The following is a 19,455-nucleotide window of genomic DNA, read 5'->3' on the forward strand; positions in this document are numbered from 1 at the left end:
TTACTGGTTGAGGTTCCCCCAATAGCATCCCAACTGCAGTGGCCATTCCTCAATTTCATTGAACCTTCTAGCACGTTTTCTTATAGGAGAGCCTATAACACTCTAATTAAATAGTCGATATATTTAACAAAATCCAAACACTAGTTAAAAAAGCTACTAAAATCCCAAATCAACAAAAATACACACAGGTTTAGGACTCTATCCCAAAGATACCAGTCTAACTCTACAGCAAGCAATATTCAAAATAACAGAGGCTTAGACTCTACTAAATCAAATATGTCATTACCAGATTATATGGGCTCCGCCCATATTACTTAAGGGAAATAATTCTCCATCAACCTCCTTCAAGTTCTTAACAAAACATGAATTAGAATAGTCTTAATCAATAAGACACTTCATAGTATCAACTTAAGCTCTCAAAAATACTTTGACTAACAAAATAAATAAGAGATAAGGGGTAAATTTGTGCTGAAAATATATGGCCATGAGCTATGGGTATCCAAAAATTATTGAAGTCTCAATATCGCCCTAGAAGTTACAAAAACATAGCAATGTCACCTTAGCCATTATCCCAGTTAATTTTGACCATTAGGTTTGACTAGAGCTTACTTGGCAGCCACATGTCACGCCATCTCATCATCTCTCCCTTCTTCTCTTTCACGACACCCTCCACCTCATCATTTCCTAACCATCCTTTCCATAATGACTTTCTCTCTTGACTTTTGAAAACCCCATCCTCCTCCTCTGTAACATCATAAAAATCTTAACCCTAAAAAATAGGGAATTAAATGGATCAAGGGCCAGTTAGTGTAAAAGGAATATAGTTCTCATAAGTCTGAATTGAAAATTGAATAGTGACCAGATTGATATTTTGAAATATTAGTTGAAAAAAGATTTAGTTGGGAAGTTAGGTTACAAATTCTCAAAAAAAAAAAAAGCCCAGAAAATCATGTAAAATAAAATTTAGGGGCAAGGATCAACCTTTGAGGCCCCAGAGGAATTATTGAAAAATAAATAAATATAGAATTTTCTATATTTACAGGAATTTTTTATTACACTGAGTTACAACAAACAAAGTTAATTATGAAAAATATTTAGAGGTCTCAATAATTTTGAAAAAAAAAAGAGAAAATACCTTGGGGATTATAATAATTTATAAAATTATTCTAGACTTCATTTGATGAGAAGTTTAGCTTTAATAATATTTAAAGTAGAATTATCATTAGTAAAGTGCTGATTTAAAAAAAAAATTGGAGAATTTCTAAGGGAATTAAATTTTGAAAAAAATTATGGGACTTCTCTACACTAAGAGAAGGCTAAATGGTGCACTGAGATAAATTTTCTGAGACAATAAAATGGATAGGATACAGAAAAAATTCATTTGCACTACACTGATACTCAGTGTAATGTCAGGATAACCAGAAAAGTGAAAGATTTTGTAAAAGTCTCCAACCTATTTGGCCCAAATATCATGCCTAATAAGGCCTAAGAAAGGGGAAAGTAATTAAATGAAAATAAAAAGAAAATCAAGTTTCTAGAAGGTAGTTAAGAGAAGTTAATTTTGGATTAAGAAAGTTAACTAAGGTTAAAGTGTAATAATATTGGTATGACATAAGCAAAGTGACATCACCAATATGATGTCACATGGACAAGTGGCAAGATCACATTCTTGAAGCCTAGGATTTGTCCATTTATTTCATTTTCTCTTCCATTATTCTTGGAATTAAAATGAAGGGCTAAGATCTTTCCACCTACACCTTGTAATTTCTTTGAATGTCAAGAGCTAAGAGTTAAGCCAAAGCTCTATAAATACCCCCTCCCATCCCTCTAATTTCGGCCAAAGAGAGAAGACAAGGGGGGCTTTTTGCTCTTGGATTTTAACAAAGAGAATAAGGGATTCTAGTGAGAGAAAGTCCAAGCAAGGTCAAGGAATTACTAAGGTAAGCATCTAAACCTTTTGTGATTTATTGTGGACTATTTTTATGGTATTTTATGTTGATTTGGATGGCCATTTTGTAAGGAGAAATGCTGCCAAAATTTTAAAAATTGGAAGAATTTAGCTAAGGGTTTGAAACATTGATTGAACACTTAAAAAGAGTAGGAATTGATTGGTTTTGATTGAGTTTTGAAAAGAAATTCAACCCTTGAATTTATGGATCAATTTGGCCAAAAGAAGAAATTGGGTTAGGATTGGATTCAATTTAATTTGATATTTCCAATGTATTTAAATGATGAAATGGCGGGGGGAAACACCAAGAAAGGAAGCTTGGAAGCATTAAAAATTGAAAATAGAAATTTTGAATTCCAAGGACATAGGTTTCGGCCAAGCTTGGATCGTTAGGGAGGAGTTGGATTTTCATAAATCTAATTTGATATTTGGATTCTACATGAAAAATTATGTAGGAATGTCCAAGGGAATTAAAGAATCAAATTTACAAATAACAACCTAAAAATCAAAGAAAAAGGAATCACTACTACAAAAAGGGCTATTTTCGTCTCCCATTTTCATTTGTTTTGAAAACCAGAGGAAAAAGGTCTTAATACTCATCTGTTAAAACAAAACAGACGAGTATGGGCACTCATACTCATCTGTTGGGCCCAACAGACGAATATGAGTGCTCATATTCATCTGTTTTGCTATAACAGACGAGTATGAGTGATCATATTTGTCTATTTTGCTAGAACAAACAAGTATAGGCACTCATACTCGTCTGTTGAGCCCAACAGACGAGTATGAGCTCATCGTTCTTATAAAAATTTTCTGTAGTGCCTTAGCTCACTCTCATGGCACACACAATAGTGCTGCATAATTGAACAAAGCTTTTCCTCCTCTCCTCTTCTCTTCTATTCTCTTCTCCTTCCTCAGCGTCGCAAATCATCAGTCTCCATTCTCAACATCAACTTGCTCCTCTTCTCTTCTCTTTTCTCGGCATCGCATGAGACTGTCTCCCCATTCTCAGCTCAGCGCACCAGTCTTCTCCATTATTAGCTTGCACATGATAGTCTCTCCCCATTTTTAGCTTGCATGTGATGCATGACATAGCTTGAGCTAGGTAAGTTATGTTATGTGTAATTGTTATATTGTGTTGAAAGCTAAGTGATTATTTAGGTTGGTGGGTATGGTGTTGAAAGTGTTGAATTGGAATGTTGTGGGTGTTGAAATTTTTTTGTTTAAATTGATTGTTGGTAAATAATTGAATTTAGGCAGCACTGGACATTAATTGTGCAAAACATTTAAAAATTAAAAGCTCGATAAACTTGTTTAAGTATTAATGCATATAAGGTGTTTGTGAAAATGCCTATGAGAGGAATTTGGTTGGAATAGAATAGTTACTTAAATATTCTCAATATATTAAGGACTAAAATTTAAGAAGAAGATTATTTAAACTTCATGTTGAATTTTACAAAGTTGTCGATGCTATTTGAACATATAAATTACATATTAAGTTTAAACAAAGGAGGATAGCACCTTTAATTTTTATTTAGTACAGTCAGAAGAATGCCAGGATTATAAAAAAATACAAAAATATATTAATTTCATTAGACTATAAGGCTTTAGCCATATAAAAACAAGTTACATCATATATATTAATTTGAATATGGGACTGTGAACATTAATTAAGCTGGTGCAATATTTGTTTGTATATAGTGAGTAGGTGTAACATCCCAAATTTTGGCTCATAAATACAAGTAATAACACAAAGAAAGGAAGATTACTAAGTCCAATGCAATGAAAGTCCTGGAGATCCCTCGGAAGGAAAAGAGATTTTTCAAGGACAAATGTGTAAAACAATAGTGTTCGGGGACTAAAGAATGACGAACTAGAAACAAATAAGGGCCAGAGGTTATGCTAGAAACTTGTAAAAGATGGTTCCGAAGGTTAGGCCTAAGGAGGGACCAAATTGCAAAGCGAAGATTCCTAGGCCAAGTAGGGATCTAATTGTAAATAATAAAAGTTCTGGTTGGCCAATGCTCAAAGTTAGCAAAAAGGGCCCAAATGACTTAGAAAAATTCTAGAAAAATAGGAATAGGATCCCAGAGTTGATATAACGCTAGAAATGATGAAAATGCCCTGAAGTCATTCCGGGGTTTTGAGCAATTTGAGATGGTAACTTAAATTGAATTATTTAAGCTATGAGAGGACCTCAAATAATCAAGAAAAACTAGGAAACAATAGTTGAGGAATTCACACAGATTGTAAAATTAATTGCGTCACCAGAAACTAACAAGGTTAGCTTTAATTAAATTTAAAGCCTATTTATACCCTATCTAGGGAAAGTCAAAATAACTGTCCAAAGTTTGACTTTTGACCTGAGAAAAATTAGAGGAATTTCCAGTGATGAAAGGGAAAGAATGAAACCTAGAGACATATCAATAGAGTTACGAGCCGATAGAAATAATTCAGAGAAGGTAACCCGGATTAAGTATTATTCAATAATATTTCTGGGAAAAGGAGAAAGAAAATATCTAAAGACTATCATGACACCTACGAGTCATCATGCTGAGTCACCAAATGCAATCATGACACCTAGGAGTCATCACGCTGAGTCACCAAATGCAATCATGACACCTACGAGTCATCACGCTGAGTCACCAAATGCAATCATGACACCTACGAGTCATCACGCTGAGTCACCAAATGCAATCATGACACCTATGAGTCATCATACTGAGTCACCAGAAGATATTTATGGACAGCATAAAAATCAAAACGCAATATGGGAATATTTTAGACAGTCCTTTGTCTACCCGTTATAGTGAGATCTCTACTGTGTGATTCAGTAAGGTTAAGTAGCTTGTCAGTAGAGCTAATTATTTTCATCTATGCTCCTCTAAGATGACACCATATATGTACTTAATTAAGATGAGAAAATGGTGCCAGAACATGTCCCAGTGCTACCGGGTAAGTCAGGACTCAAAAAAGTACCCTATACAGTGCAAAATGGCAAAATAGGTAGAGGAATACCTAAGGACTATATTTTGCACGAATTTTATATTAATTTCTTCCCTATTTTAATGCCAAAATGATGAAGGAATATGGAAGAGACAAGTGTACGGTTAGATGGGAAAAGAAGATATTACGTGTACGGTTGGATGCAAGACACGTGAACGGTCGGATGCAAGACACGTGTGTGATTGTATTAAAGACATATGGCTTGATGATGTCATCTACTCTAGACAAGTGTCACATTTTTTGGAGAGAAAGCTTACTTATTCAAGAAGAAAGAAAGGATGGCCGAGATCGAATCGGAATCGACGGCCAGGATTTGTTCTAGCTTTCTATAAATACCCCCACCCCTCCATTTCGTCCAAGCTCCTTGAACCCATGGGGAAGCTCTTACAAAATGGTTTCTAGAGAGAGAAAGAAGAGGGAGAAAGAAAGGCCAAGTGATCCCAAGCCAATCAAGCTTTAAAACAAGGTATGATGCCGTTTTTGATATAGTTTCTACCTTCCTTGTTATGTTTGAGCTGGTGGTTGGTTTGATTGGATTTTTGATGATTGAAATCCTATGGGGAGGTGCTGCACGAAATTTATTGGAATAGGAGGAGATGATATGGATGTTAAAAGCATGTTTAAAGGCTTGGAAACAACAAGAATCAAGTGGTTCTTTGTTGATTTTGCTAGAAATCCAACTTTCCCTTAGTTTGTGATTCTGTTCAGCCTTGACTGTTCTGAATGGTTAGGATTGGATTTTGATTGTTTTGAGCTTGGAAATGGATTCTACATACAAAAATTATGTGGGAATAGTATGTGGAAATAATTTTAGGAAGGTTGGAATTGAAACTCAAAAGTTAAAGTTCAAGTATGTTCAAGAAAGAATCAAGTAGAGATAAGTTGATGACTTGATTCTAATAATTATTTTGCATCATGCATTGATGTGTTTAGGACCTTGGAACACCTAAGAGGATGTTTAATGGTGTTGACTGAAAATCCATAGGGTTGGAAAGACAAGAGAATCAAAGGAAAAGCAAGAGGAAAGCTATGTTACAAGGTAGTAAACTTACTTGTATTGTATGCTTGATATGTATGCTTGCATGATGTGGTTGTGTTGCCATGATGTGACTAAGCTATGATAAAATGTTTGCAAAGTTATGTTTGTAAGTTTATGTTATGCGTTGCCTTGGCAATATGTTATGAAAGTATGAAATGCTTTAGCTTACTTTCCATGGCATTCATGTGTTAATGTTATAACATATCATGCATGTGCATTATGTCTTGCATCCTTATGGGTAGTGTTTACTACTGAGATTCTCCCGAATCTCACCCCTCCCTAGCCAACTATTTAGGTCAATCAATGGTGGGCAATAATGGCATGAGAGGAGAATTATTGATGTTAACGAATGATGTTATTATTCAATGTATAATTCTCTTATTTTGTAATCTATGTTATGGATGCCAATAATACCATGTATTTAATTACAATGTTTATGGGATGAATAGAAATGTATGAGAACAATTGGAAAAGTGTAAACCTAATTTATTAATTTATATATGCCAAAGAAATAGAAAGAATTAAAGTAAAAAGAGATCAAGGGATAAAACATAGGTCATGAAGCAGTGAGTTTGTAGCTCCAATTTGACTTAGCAAATCAATGAGTTAAGCCATGAAATTTGGCATAGTTATAGTACACATCCCAGGCTTTAATATGAGAGCTAGATAACCTTAATTGGATGTGTACACGTGGAAATACGAATTTTCAAATTTAAGGAATGGAATCTGGGAGTTCCCGAATTTACCAAATGAACAGTAAATTTTTATTAATTAAAATGTATGAATTGGTCATGGATAAGTCCAGTTTGATATTTTTTTCTTAAAGAGAATTGAAGGAGCTTTCTGTAGAATTTTAGAACACCTCAATACGATTTTTATGGAATTAGTTATGATTTTTCAAAATTAGACCTGAAATCTGAATTTAAACAGTGAATAGTAACCCGAGTAATTATGTTGAAATTTTAAATTCACGGGCTTGTGTCAGACCTACTTGAACCATAACGCTTACTAATGCGCACTCTGAGGGGTTAAAGGTAGGATGTTTTATTAGGGATCCAGTATATTATGGCTAATTATTACTGTCTCTATCATGATAAATAATATTATGGTGTGCATGACCATATATATATATATATATATATATATGCTCATCGTTCCTCTATGTGAAATTCTCATAGAGACAGACACGCACATATACATCACATACTTCGCAAGTTACAAAAATGAGAGCAGGAAAGAAAGAAGAGAGGGAAGTCATAGCTAAGGGAGAAGTTGTAGCTGACAATAATAAAGCTTCATTGTTATTTGAGACAAAGGAAGTCCATTGGAGAGGACCCTATAGGCTATTTGCATGCATCATTTTTGCTGGTACATACATATATATACTCTTTTCTTTTGTGCCACCTCTTAAATTGAAAATATATATTTTACTGTGTTTTCCTTTTTCTTCGTTTTTCTTTAATTTCACTCCTTGAATTTAACTCTACTTCTTACACTAAGATATTGTATTTTACTTGCTTTCTTTTTTTCTCTCCCTCTTGCTCTTATGTAACAATTAGCTTGTAAGACTGTCTAAAAAAGTTAACTTCTAGGATAGCATAAGGGGATCTTTTCTTATTTAATTCTTATTTTTTATTTACAAGCTTTCTTACTTGACTTCATATCTTTTTGTTTTATTATTAATGCATTTTGATTGTTATCCAAAAAACTTGTTATTTTACTAATGCTTAATAATTTATTCAGTTCTTTTATGCTAGGTAGCTCACGTGTTTCCATTTCAGGTTCATTATATAAACTTGAGTTAGGATGTTTAATTAGGATGTTATTGAAGGGTGTTATATAAACTTGTTGTCACTGTTTTCACCCTTAAAACTGGGGATTATTTGTATGCAAAGTGATATGATTTAATTTTGTTTTGCTGGATTGTTGTCATCATTGCTGAACTAGTATCTGTTTTCGTTTTGCATGCACTTTTTACAATTACAGGTCACATAAAACTGACAATACAAATAATTCATGCTTTATTTTTTTTTTAGAAAAAATAATATTTTCGTCTGTTCCAGGCAAAACAGATGAAAATAGGGCACTATTTGCATCTGTTCTACCTAAAACAGACAAAAATACTACACTATTTTCATTTGTTCTAGGCATAATAAACAAAAATAGTTTCCTTATATTCGTCTGTTCCTAGTGAACAGACAACAAATAGTGATCTATTTTTTGTCTGTTTTTAACAAACGAATAAATCCCTACTTTCTATATCTCCTTCATCAATGTCTCCTTGTAAACAGACAAAAAAAAGGCCTCCAAAACAAACAAAAATGGATCTTTTTGTAGTAGTGAATTAAGGGTTATTTGATTAATACATTGGAAGAAATAATAATGGTTGATGCCCTATTATGTTATCAATAGGTGTTGTATCAAAAGAGAAAAGGTATTGCCTAAAGGAAGAGCTTGAAAGAATAGAGAAAGCTTGAAAGAGGTAGGTACATTGCATTGTATTTATTGCTATCTGTTATGCTATATTACTATGTCATGATGTGGATGAGATGATAATGTTATGTGATGTATAATTCCATACATGTAATGCCTTAGCTTATGCAATATTGAGTGTTATAAATGAGAAGTATGTTATTCCCTTTTCATATCATGTGAATTAAGTAAAAGTATGTGTTAGCTAATTCATGTGGCATAAAATGCTTTGTTTGTGTGACATTGTGAATATGATACTATACTACTAAGATTCCTATAAATCTTACCCACCCCATGTTCAACAATACCTAGGGCCTTCATCATTAAAAGGAAAAGGCAAGGAGGTGGCAAATGTATGAGGAAGCTATAATTGCAACGAGACTTTATGGTTTTGAATCTTTCATGCATTGATGTGGATAAATGTAAATTAATATTTTGTGGATGACTTTATGAGACAACTTCATGCAATCACATGCTAAATTAGGTTGTTAAAATTAATTATGTGGTTTATTAATTAGTATGCCAAGCTAGAGATTAATTATGGAAAGGAAAGGTAGTTAGGGGTTAAAAGTCAACCTTTTGGGATAGAACTTCAACCAACGTGAATTTAAGCACTTGAGTGACATAAATCATGAAACTTTCCAGATCAATATATCCTATTTCTCTCTTTAAAATGAGTGGTAATATGCTTCAAATGGATATTTGTGTAAGAAGTTATGCCTATCCAAAGTTAAGCAAAAATACTGAAAAATTGAAATAAGCAAATGAACAGTACTTTTTGAAAATAAAACTAGGCTCGATTTGGACAATTCATCCAACAACCATTTTTTCTCAAAAAATATTCCAAAGAGCTTATAATAGAACTTGGAATCACTCAATTTTGATTTTTCTAAAATTAACTATGAATTTTTAAAATTTGGCCAAATTATGAGTTACTGTGAATAGTAACCTAGGAACAAAATTTTTCACAGTCATATTTTTCAAACTTTTGGCCATCAAATGTGATTCTATTTACCTCTAATTGGTTAGTTATTTGATAAAAATTAAAGGAGTTACATCCTCCATGTCACATCCCAAAAATTTTCATCTGGCAATAAAGGATAAAAAATTGGGATGAGGGTCAATGTAGGAACTAGACAGGAAGATGAAACAACTTTTGATATGAAACCCCGAAAAGGTCCGGGCTGGCATTTCCGTAATTATCGGTCTAGGAAGGACAAAAGGGAAAAATTTGAGAAAAATTCCAGAAAATCCCCGAAAAATAGGAAAAGTGTAGAGTAGAGGTTTTGAAAACTCGGTTGAGGCCTAAAAAGTAAAAATTCAGTGAAAATGAATTATTAGGGAATTTCCCGTAAACAGAGGTTTTTCAGGAAATTATTAGGGAATTACAAGAAAATAATTATTTTAATGAGTTAGAGGCCTCAATAAATTTGGAAGATTGATGGAAAATTCATCTAAAAATTTATTTGAACTTATAAAATTGGTTTTTAGGCCTTGAAAACTTAGAAATTAATTTTAAGAAATTTATTTTCCCTCAGATTTACCGATAAAGGCCTAATCAGAGAAAATTCAAAATAAACATCTAGAGTTGGTGAAAAATTCTAAAAATTTCCAAATCATATTATCATATTAAAAGGTGAATTATCATGGAGAGAAATAAATTTTTGGAGTTTTAGAAAAATTATGAAATGTTACTAGTGAATATTAATTGATAAAGTTTCTAATTGGTTTGAGATAGTGATTGGTTGGTGGGCCATCTTTTTGAACCAGCCCAAACCATTTGTGGGGCCACATTAAGCCCAATAAAGGCCCAATTTCATGTAGAATCTGGAGGCTTCAATTAATTAAAGAAAAATGCAAAAAATTAAGAGATATTTGTGTGGAAAAATCTAGTTTATGGCCACATGTTCAAATCTGATCAATTCCCACACTTGATGGCTGTCAACACACCTCCTTATCTATCATTTAGGTGTGCTAATTAGGGGGGAAGTGGCAGAATTTTTGGTCTATAAATACCCCTTGAAAATACAAAGAAAATGTTAGAAAATTGGGAAAAATAAGGGGAAACTCTGCCACTATTCAATCAGCCCTGTTGCATGAAATTCTTGAGGAATTTTAGGCAAGAAATTATCCAACTTACTTCAAGGAAACACTAAGGTATGTCCAAACATCACTATCCCTAAGTTTTACATTGATTAAACAAGGATTTTTGCTTGGAAAAATGCTGGAAAAATGTTGGAAAATTCTAAAAAATTGGGTTGAGATGTGTGATGTTCAGGAAAGGATAGAAACCTTAATAATCAAGTGAAATAAGGAAGATTAAGTGGTGTATGGGTTGATTTTTGGATGAAATCAAGGTTAGGGTTCAAAGGGAAATTTTCGGCCAGCACTGTTCATGTAGGAGCTGATGGATTTTAATTGATTTGATGATTCCAATGGCTTTAAAACATGTTTTTGTGTAGGGATATATTGTTGGAAAGTGTTTAAAATCATTAGAATCAAAAATAGAATTTTTAGAAAATAAATACCCCCTATTCTGCCAAAAGGAGTCTATGGAGAAGGAGTTTGAATTTCAAAAATCTGATTACATCATTGGATTCCTCATGAAAAAATTGTGTAGGATTGAGTTATGAGATGGTTGATTCTAAAGAAGGAATCAATTTGTTAAAAATCAAAGAAAAAGAGAGGAAATTGTTGAGTTAATGTTTAAGTATTGGAATTAAGTTGTTTTGTGATTAATATGGCCTATGTTCATGCTTGGTTTAATAGGCATTGAGAGGAGGAATTAAGGAGAAGCATTGCTCCTTGGAGGAATTGACTGGACAAGCTTTGCAAAGGTAGCTTTGAATTATAATTTGATTGTTTATTTTGCTTGTTTGTTGTGATTGTTGTTGCTTGGATTGGAGGAACTTTGTGGTGATTGATCGATGTGCCAGACTGTCACCTTTCGAATCATCAAGAAAGAGAGTTGCACTAAATAAAATGCAGCATAGGATGCAACCAGTCGTTCTTCTCAAGGAGCTTGTTATTGAAAATCCTAGTCTAAATTGGGTTTCAAAAACATTGTAAAAAAGGAGGGTTTTAGTTGTTTTAAAAGTGGTGCAACAAATGTTTGTCATCTGAGCAGCCATGCTTTTTAAAAGCTGAGAAGTGTCATCACTTCTTAGCGGTGGTTGAGATGCCATGGTGTTAGGTGGAGTTGTGACCACTACTCTTGAAGGATCTAGAAATGTGCTTGAGGAGGCCCTAGGATTGTGGAACTGATTGCCTTGGAACTGGTTTGGTCTATTTGCTCCCCCACCCCATTTGAAGTTTGGATTATCTCTCCAACCGGGGTTATAGGTGTTTGAGTAGGGGTCCCTTTCCTGATATTACCCCTCTCTTCCTTGGTACATGGGATTTACTTCTTCAACCTGCCCAGGGCAATCAGCAGTAATATGCATTGGTGAACTACAAAATTCACAACTTCTAGCTACTAATGCAAGGGATTGAGTCTTGTTGGAATGGAGACTCTCAACAGTATTGGCAAGTTTAGACATGTCTTGTGCTAACTTGACTAAGAGGGGGTCTCTTTCATATTTGGGGTCTCTTGAATCTCTTGCGCTCACATGTTGTCTATTAAGAGCAAAGGTCCTTATTAACTCCCATGCAGCCCTTAGTTCCATATTTTCCACGGACCCATTAGCAGCAGCATCCAAAACTTGTGCATCATATGTTGACAACCCATTATAGAAATATTGCACCAAGTGCTCCTCAAGAATTTGATGGTTGGGGCACCAGGTAAGCATATCTTGAAAGTGACTCCAAAATTCAAAGAATGTCTCAAATGGCTCTTGCTTAGCTACTGAAATTCCCTTGCGAGTGGTTGAAATCTTTGTGGAGGGAAAGTATTTATCCAAGAATGCTTTCTTCAAATTGATCCATGACTCATAGGCATTGTCCAAATAGAGTGGCAGGTTCATATACCATTCTTTAGCTTTGCCTTCCAAAGATAAGTGAAAAACCTTCCACATGACGTCATCAATACTGGCTCCTACTGGCTTTATGGACAAACATTGCATATAAAGAGTCCGGAGGTGCAAGTATTGGTTTTCTCCTGCAAGACCATGGAACTTAGGCAATGAGTGAATCAATTGACCTTTAATTTTAAAATCTGCATTGAAGGTAGGAAAAGCACCAGGCATAGGTTCAAAGTTCCCATCAAATTGAATTAATTCCTTAATGGTTCTACCCCTAGGTTGTTCATTAATCCTATTTTGGCCATTATTTTCTCCTTGCCCCTCGTTACCACCATTATTAGGTCTATTATGGTTACCATTCCCATTCCTACCGTTTGGACCATAAGGAGGTACTTCAACCATAATTTCTTCTTCTACTTCCTCACTCTCACTAGATGAATGGGCTAGGTCTCGTAAAATAGGTGGGCTATGAGATGCGGTAGGTCTACCTTTCCTGCCTCTACGTGCTCTAGGCATGCACAATTACTCAAGAATTCAAGCACAGATAGAGTTCAAGAAAGATGTAAGTTCAAAACTATGTATGTACCAAGTGTGTAGTTCAAAATTGAGGCAAAATCAATGATTTCAAATAATGCTCAGTGAGTTTGAGGTGTATGAAGTGCTATACACCCTTAAAATATGTGCAGAAAGCAAAGTTATGCAAAAAGAAGTCTGGACACTCAAGAAGATTTTCAGTGGAAAACCAGATCAAGTCGCGACTTGAAAAATTTCAAGTCGCAACTCAATTGAACAGAAAGCAACCCTGAAAGAAAAGGAAGTCGAGGTCGCGACTTAAACAGACCGAGAGAACATTGGATAACAGCAGGTTGAGGTCGCGACAAGCCACAAGTCAGGTCGCGACTCAACCACTTAGGTCGCGACACCAAATATGTGAAGTCGCGACTCAAGATCACAGAGAGCTATTTTTGCAAAATCTTTGAAGAAAAATACCAAGTACTTCAACCAGATGTTGAACAACTATGCACAAGTTCAAAATCTCAAGCAATTGGCTAAAACACTCAGGATCAAGCTAGAATAAAATGCAAAATGCTATGCAAAGATGCAAATGCAACTGTATAGAAAAACAAGATATTTGGTTCTATTTCTCAAAACTTTTGATGCTATGAAATGCAAGATTTAAGTTCAAAAACTAAAACTCAATGAGAATCGACCCAAATCACAATGGTGAAGAAACCAATTACTAGCGAACCAATTCAATGGCTCCCTGGCAACAGCGCCATTGATCGATGTGCCGGACTGTCGCCTTCCGGATCGTCAAGAAAGAAAGTTGCACTAGATAAAATGCAGTATAGGATGCAACCAGTCGTTCTTCTCGAGGAGCTTGTTATTGGAAATCCTAGTCTAAATTGGGTTTCAAAAACATTGTAAAAAAGGGGGTTTTAGTTGTTTTAAAAGTGGTGCAACAAATGCAAAGTGCAGAAAATTAACTATTTTTGGTATTTTGAATGAATGAAGAAATGTTTTGGATTAAAAGGGAATTATGGTTAAACAGTCTCTTGATGATGAAAGCTCAGCTATCACTGCTCTTTAGAATGATTGGGAGTTTAAAAAACCTCTAAGTCTGAAGAAAACCCCAAGTAATCTCTTGGGTCTAATGCCTTGATTAATAAAAACTCACTTTAATCAAAGTTAATTAACACCTCTTAAGACACTGCTGAAAACCACTTAGAGTGTAAATGAATGAATCATGCAAATGCCCTCTGAATGTCAATCGACAGCCACAAAATACCAAGCACTCAAATTAATCAACAATTATCACTAATAATCAAACTGAACACAAGGATTCAAACTGAAATATTAAAATAGATTAATCAACATTAACATTATCCAATCCAAATATAATAGAATAGCCTAAACACAAGATTTACAATCATAAACCAAGGTCGATACAAGTGTAGAAAGTTTCTAAATCTAGAAAAATTCAACACAGCATTAAACAATGATTTAGACTATAGAAAGAAAATTCCCTGATTTAGTCCTTGAGCTCAAGCTTTGTCTTCCATCACCAAGAGGCTAAGGGTTTAGCCTCTCATGCCTTCAAACCAATCACAATCACTCTAGAAATAAATAGCCATGGTTAAAGCTAAAAAAAGGTTGGAAAAAATGGAGAAGAAGGGTGTTGGAGTGGCTTGATCGGTTTAGAAATACAGAAAATGATGAAGAAATGAACAAAAATGGAAGTTTTGGGTGTAGGATCAATAGAGACTAGAGAGGAGATGATGGTGGCTCAATCTTGTGCAAATCTGCAGAATGGAAGAGTTCTCTTTTGTGGTGGCTACCCTCGTTAGGTATAAAAGTTCATAAACCTATTCCAAAACGTACAGCTTCACTTAACACACTCAGGTCGCCACCTCAGGACTGTAAGGTCACGACTCAGGGGAGTCAGGTCGCGACTTGAGAGGTTTCTTTTCACGACCTGGGAAGACGAGGGCTCGCATCTTTACTCAGATCCAAAACGCGTGGCTTCAATAAAATGGCATCCAGGTCGCGACCTAAGTATTCCATGTCGTGACCTGGGGAGGCAGAACACTCCAACTTTTGTGTCTTGGTCCTTGTAATATTTTGGCTCTATCCATGCTCTATCATGACTCTTGGGTCTTTCTCCAATTGCCTGAAAATCACAACAAAGAGCTTTGTAAAGACCAACTGATTACAGATCAAGACAATTAAAATTTAGAAGAGAAAAATGACCCTTTTTTTACCCCTTAAACAGCAAAATGCAATGCATGACTCAATGTAATCAAATGGATATAAATGCACGCATAATGAGGGTAAAATTGTTGCAAAACATTAGAAAACACTTGAGAAAACCATATAAAGATTAGGTTCTATCAGTGATGTTGATTGTTTAATTAACATTGGTTATGCTTTGGCCAAATGCTTTGTGATATGTCAATATGGATAATATGATGTTCCTCTCCATGCATGATATTTGGTATGAATTCCTATGAGTTGGGAATGGTTTGGATTGCATGACATTTCACAATTAAACTTGCATTGATTTACATGACAATTATAATTCATATACTAATGAGATTTCTTTGAAATTTCATTCCTCCTATGTTATTTCATGCCCTAATTAGGAAGTGGACCAAGCATGGATCAAGGGAAGGAATTGACCTTGGCATGAAATGGTTTTATGAATATTATGTTATGTTAGAAACTTGTATCAAGTGTACCAAACTTTATGTTGATTTTATGATAAGCTATGGATGACATTTTGATGTAAATTATATTGTTATCCCATGTTCTAATATTGAAATTATGCTTGATTCATTGTGAAAAGAATGCGGTTGAAGGGAAAAGGGGAAATAAACCAAGAAAATGGTAATGAGGAGATAGAAATTCCCTAAAAAGTGCCAAACTTGTAGCACATAAAATAATGAGCAATTGTTCGAATTTGGGCATGAAATTTTACAAGAAAATAGATCTCATTTTTAGCTTTAAAATAAGTGATAATTCATTAAATTTGGAGTTGTGTGCTAAGAGTTATGCCTTCCAAAATTAGGCAAAAATACTGGAAATTCAAAAATTTACCAAATAAACAGTATACTTTAATGAATTTCCTGGAGTTATTTTGGATGGAATTGGACCTAATGATTATTTTTACTCCATAGAAGTCTTAGCAAACTTCTCATGAAAATTGGAACCACATCATTTTGATTTTTCTATATTTAGTTATAAATTTTCAAAGTTAGCCTATTTTCAAATGAATAGTGTACGGACATGATGAATAGTAAAATCCTGAATTTCAAATTTTCATTCGGAAATGTTACGAAATGACTTATATTGGTTTTGATTGACGTATAATGGGTTATAAAAAGAGGTGTGACACTCCACAATCACTTTTCCTCCTCTCGTTCTTCTCCTCCTCATCACATAGCTAACCACCCCCATCACCCCCCAACCACTACCTTGACCATGATCCCCACTAATGTCCCTACTCACTTCCTTTGATCCCTTGCATCTTTCCTCACCTTAAAATAAGCCACTTTGGACTTCACCTCTATGCCCACCATCGTTTGAATCGAATACTCCCACCACATAGCAGTACTCGATTAGTGCTAAGTTTACGTTTGGAGAATCTTCGGTCTAGCACCAATTTTGTCAATCTACACTTTGTCTTCCTCAAGAAACATCATTTGATGGTTGAATGATGTCCACACCAAACTGTCATGGCTAAGGCTGAAAATGAGGAAGTTGCAGGCATATTTCCTTTGAAGAACTTGAGCTGAGATTAAGATTTCACGTGTAGTTTATCAAGGAATGATGTTGGTGGTAGCGTAGTGTATTATTACATTGGCCAATGATGATAAGATTTTAGTGTACGCTGGCATCAAGCTTGGTGATGGTTCAGATTTTGATGCTTTATTAGAAGCTTCTAGGCTGATTGTAGTATTTGAGAAATGGGTCTATGGCTGAGAAACTAAGAAGAAGTAGCTTGATCTGTGGATGAAGATGAAGGTGGTGTTGTAATATTTTTTGGGTGTGTCAAAGAAAGGATCCTACATTAATTAGGAATGTGGGAAGATAAAAATAAAAATTGAGCATTAATCATGGACAGATTTTCCTATTATTATTAGGAATAGGAAAATCAAATATTGAAGAGTTTTAATATCATAAACGGATTTTCAATGCCTTAAAGATTGAGTGTTTGAAAATCCTTAATGAGTATTTATTATTTTTGTGTGTATCAAACAGTGGAAGGTTTCAAATAAAAACGGTAGGTTTTTTATTACGGTCCCTTCAATTTAAATAAAAACGACTGAAGCAATTTGAAATCAGGTCCATTCAAATACATTTAATGCATTAAACAATCATATATTAAGAATGTTTGAAATAGTGAACGGATTCTCCATTCACTCCCAACGTCCATGATTTTGCAACATCCCTAAATTGATGGCATGCGTTTAATTCTATAAAACTGACCACTTAATGTGAAAAGGAGGCTACCAACGTTCAAAATATATGGGGCTATAAAAGGGTGTTTCATTCTAAGGTTACACACACAGCTCTAGAGTTTTCGAGCTCCTCTCTTCCCCCTCTTGTGTGTTCTCTTACCAGCTGAGTTTACTACTATCTTCTGTTGTTCTGCTCACCCTGTTATACAGGAAGGATCCGTTTAATCCTGGGAAGTGCCGCATCCTTATCTACCGGTGGTTGCGGAATAGCTCTTAAGGACAGTGTCTGTAAGACACGACTCGGATTTACCGTTCTCTGCAAGTGTTGCTGTCAACAGGGTTTGCCTAGCATTATAGAGAAGGTGGAAGATCTGCTAGATCTTGGAGAATTTTGGTACTGCCGCCAACAGGTGGTAAGGGTGACTAAATATGAAGATAGAAGAAGGTGGTGGGATGAGTTATTTGAAGAAGAGAATAGTGTGAGACTTTTCTTATTTGATGTGGAAGAAACAAGGTGATGAGGTAACGTGACATGTGACTGCTAAGTACATAATTTGGTCAAACTTAACAATTGAAATTAATTAAGGTACCAATGAGGGCGGCATTGCCACTGTTTTGTAGCTTTTAGGGCGACATTAAAACCTCAAAAACTTTTGGATACACATAACTCCTAGCCGTATACTTCCCGAGCAAATTTGCGTCTCATCCCAATATATAACAATGTCTTGAAGCCATGGCAATCTTAGATAAATAGAACATATGCTTCTAGAGCATAGCAAAGCCTTCAAGGCTCACTCCTTTGGCATCTTCCCTTATCTCCTATATGATCCTTCACTTAAAAATATTAAGATGAAAGAGTGAAATCTTATGACTCAATAAATATGCTAAAAAGAAAATGTTACAATTATGTATATATACACATCACAAAATTCACATTCATTTCAAATTCATTCTTGGTTCAATAACATAAAGAAATCTCATATCCGATTTACAACATAAAACACAAATGAATAAATATAATATGTAGCATCCTTTATAGTACTGTGTATCCTTATTATGCTTGTAAAGTCATATGCTAACACACAGTCCAACTAGGATCAATCTATGTGACTGGATTTTTCCAAGTTCATGAATACTTGAGATTTACTTGGTCGAAGGCATAGAGCTCAAGTATAGACTATAGCTTCCTGTTTTGTAAAGGAAAAAAACTAAGAAGGTGTCACATGTCACACATTTCCAATACAATTTTGACCAGAGAAAATCATGGAAGAATAGGCTTAATAGTTGTCATCTATTGCACATCAAGTGATGGCATGTGTGGTATTTGAATAATATACCACTCCTTCAACCTCGACCCAATATAAATGCAAATGCTATGACAGATTTGATATTCCATAATACTAGTAAACTCCAACACAATTATAAATAGCATGACGAATATGATAACTTTAAATACACCAGTTGTATAATATCATCCTAGTCCAAGAACAATAAAACAATCCTAGAACAGATTAACAGCATAAATGATTATAATACTATCATAATTTGATTATTATTGTGGAATAGTAGATTGGAAATCTCAAGAAGTTTTTAGGGACTCGGCGTAGGTCAATATAGATCGAATCATGGTAAGATAGCTTGTGCATTTTCTCTCATTCCTCTCAGCTTACAACAATGATATCTTCCACTTACTATATCCTCTATTTATTGTTACAGTGTTTAAGTTTCGAACTGCTTTAATTTTCATATCATCCACTTTACCCCTCTTTTTAGGTGAAGTTTGCCACTAATAATTTTAAAAACCAAAATAGCAAACTTTACAACTCCCAATCTGCATTATAATATCTTCTGATAGCAAAATTCACAAGTGCATATAAACATTTTAACAACTAAGACAACAACATTTATAAGTGGAAAACACAAAGCATTTTAACAAGTTTTGACATTTTTATGTGTACCTGTAAATTTTGCTATCAAAACCTCTTATAATATAAATTGAGAGTTGTAAATTTTACAGAAAAGTTTCATCACTAATTTATTTTAATAATTTAGAAATGCCACATGGCCCCT

This window comes from Neltuma alba, unplaced genomic scaffold (genome assembly GCF_004799145.2).
Source record: "Neltuma alba isolate B1F8T4 unplaced genomic scaffold, ASM479914v2 tig00010317_pilon, whole genome shotgun sequence".
Classification (NCBI taxonomy): Eukaryota; Viridiplantae; Streptophyta; class Magnoliopsida; order Fabales; family Fabaceae; genus Neltuma; species Neltuma alba.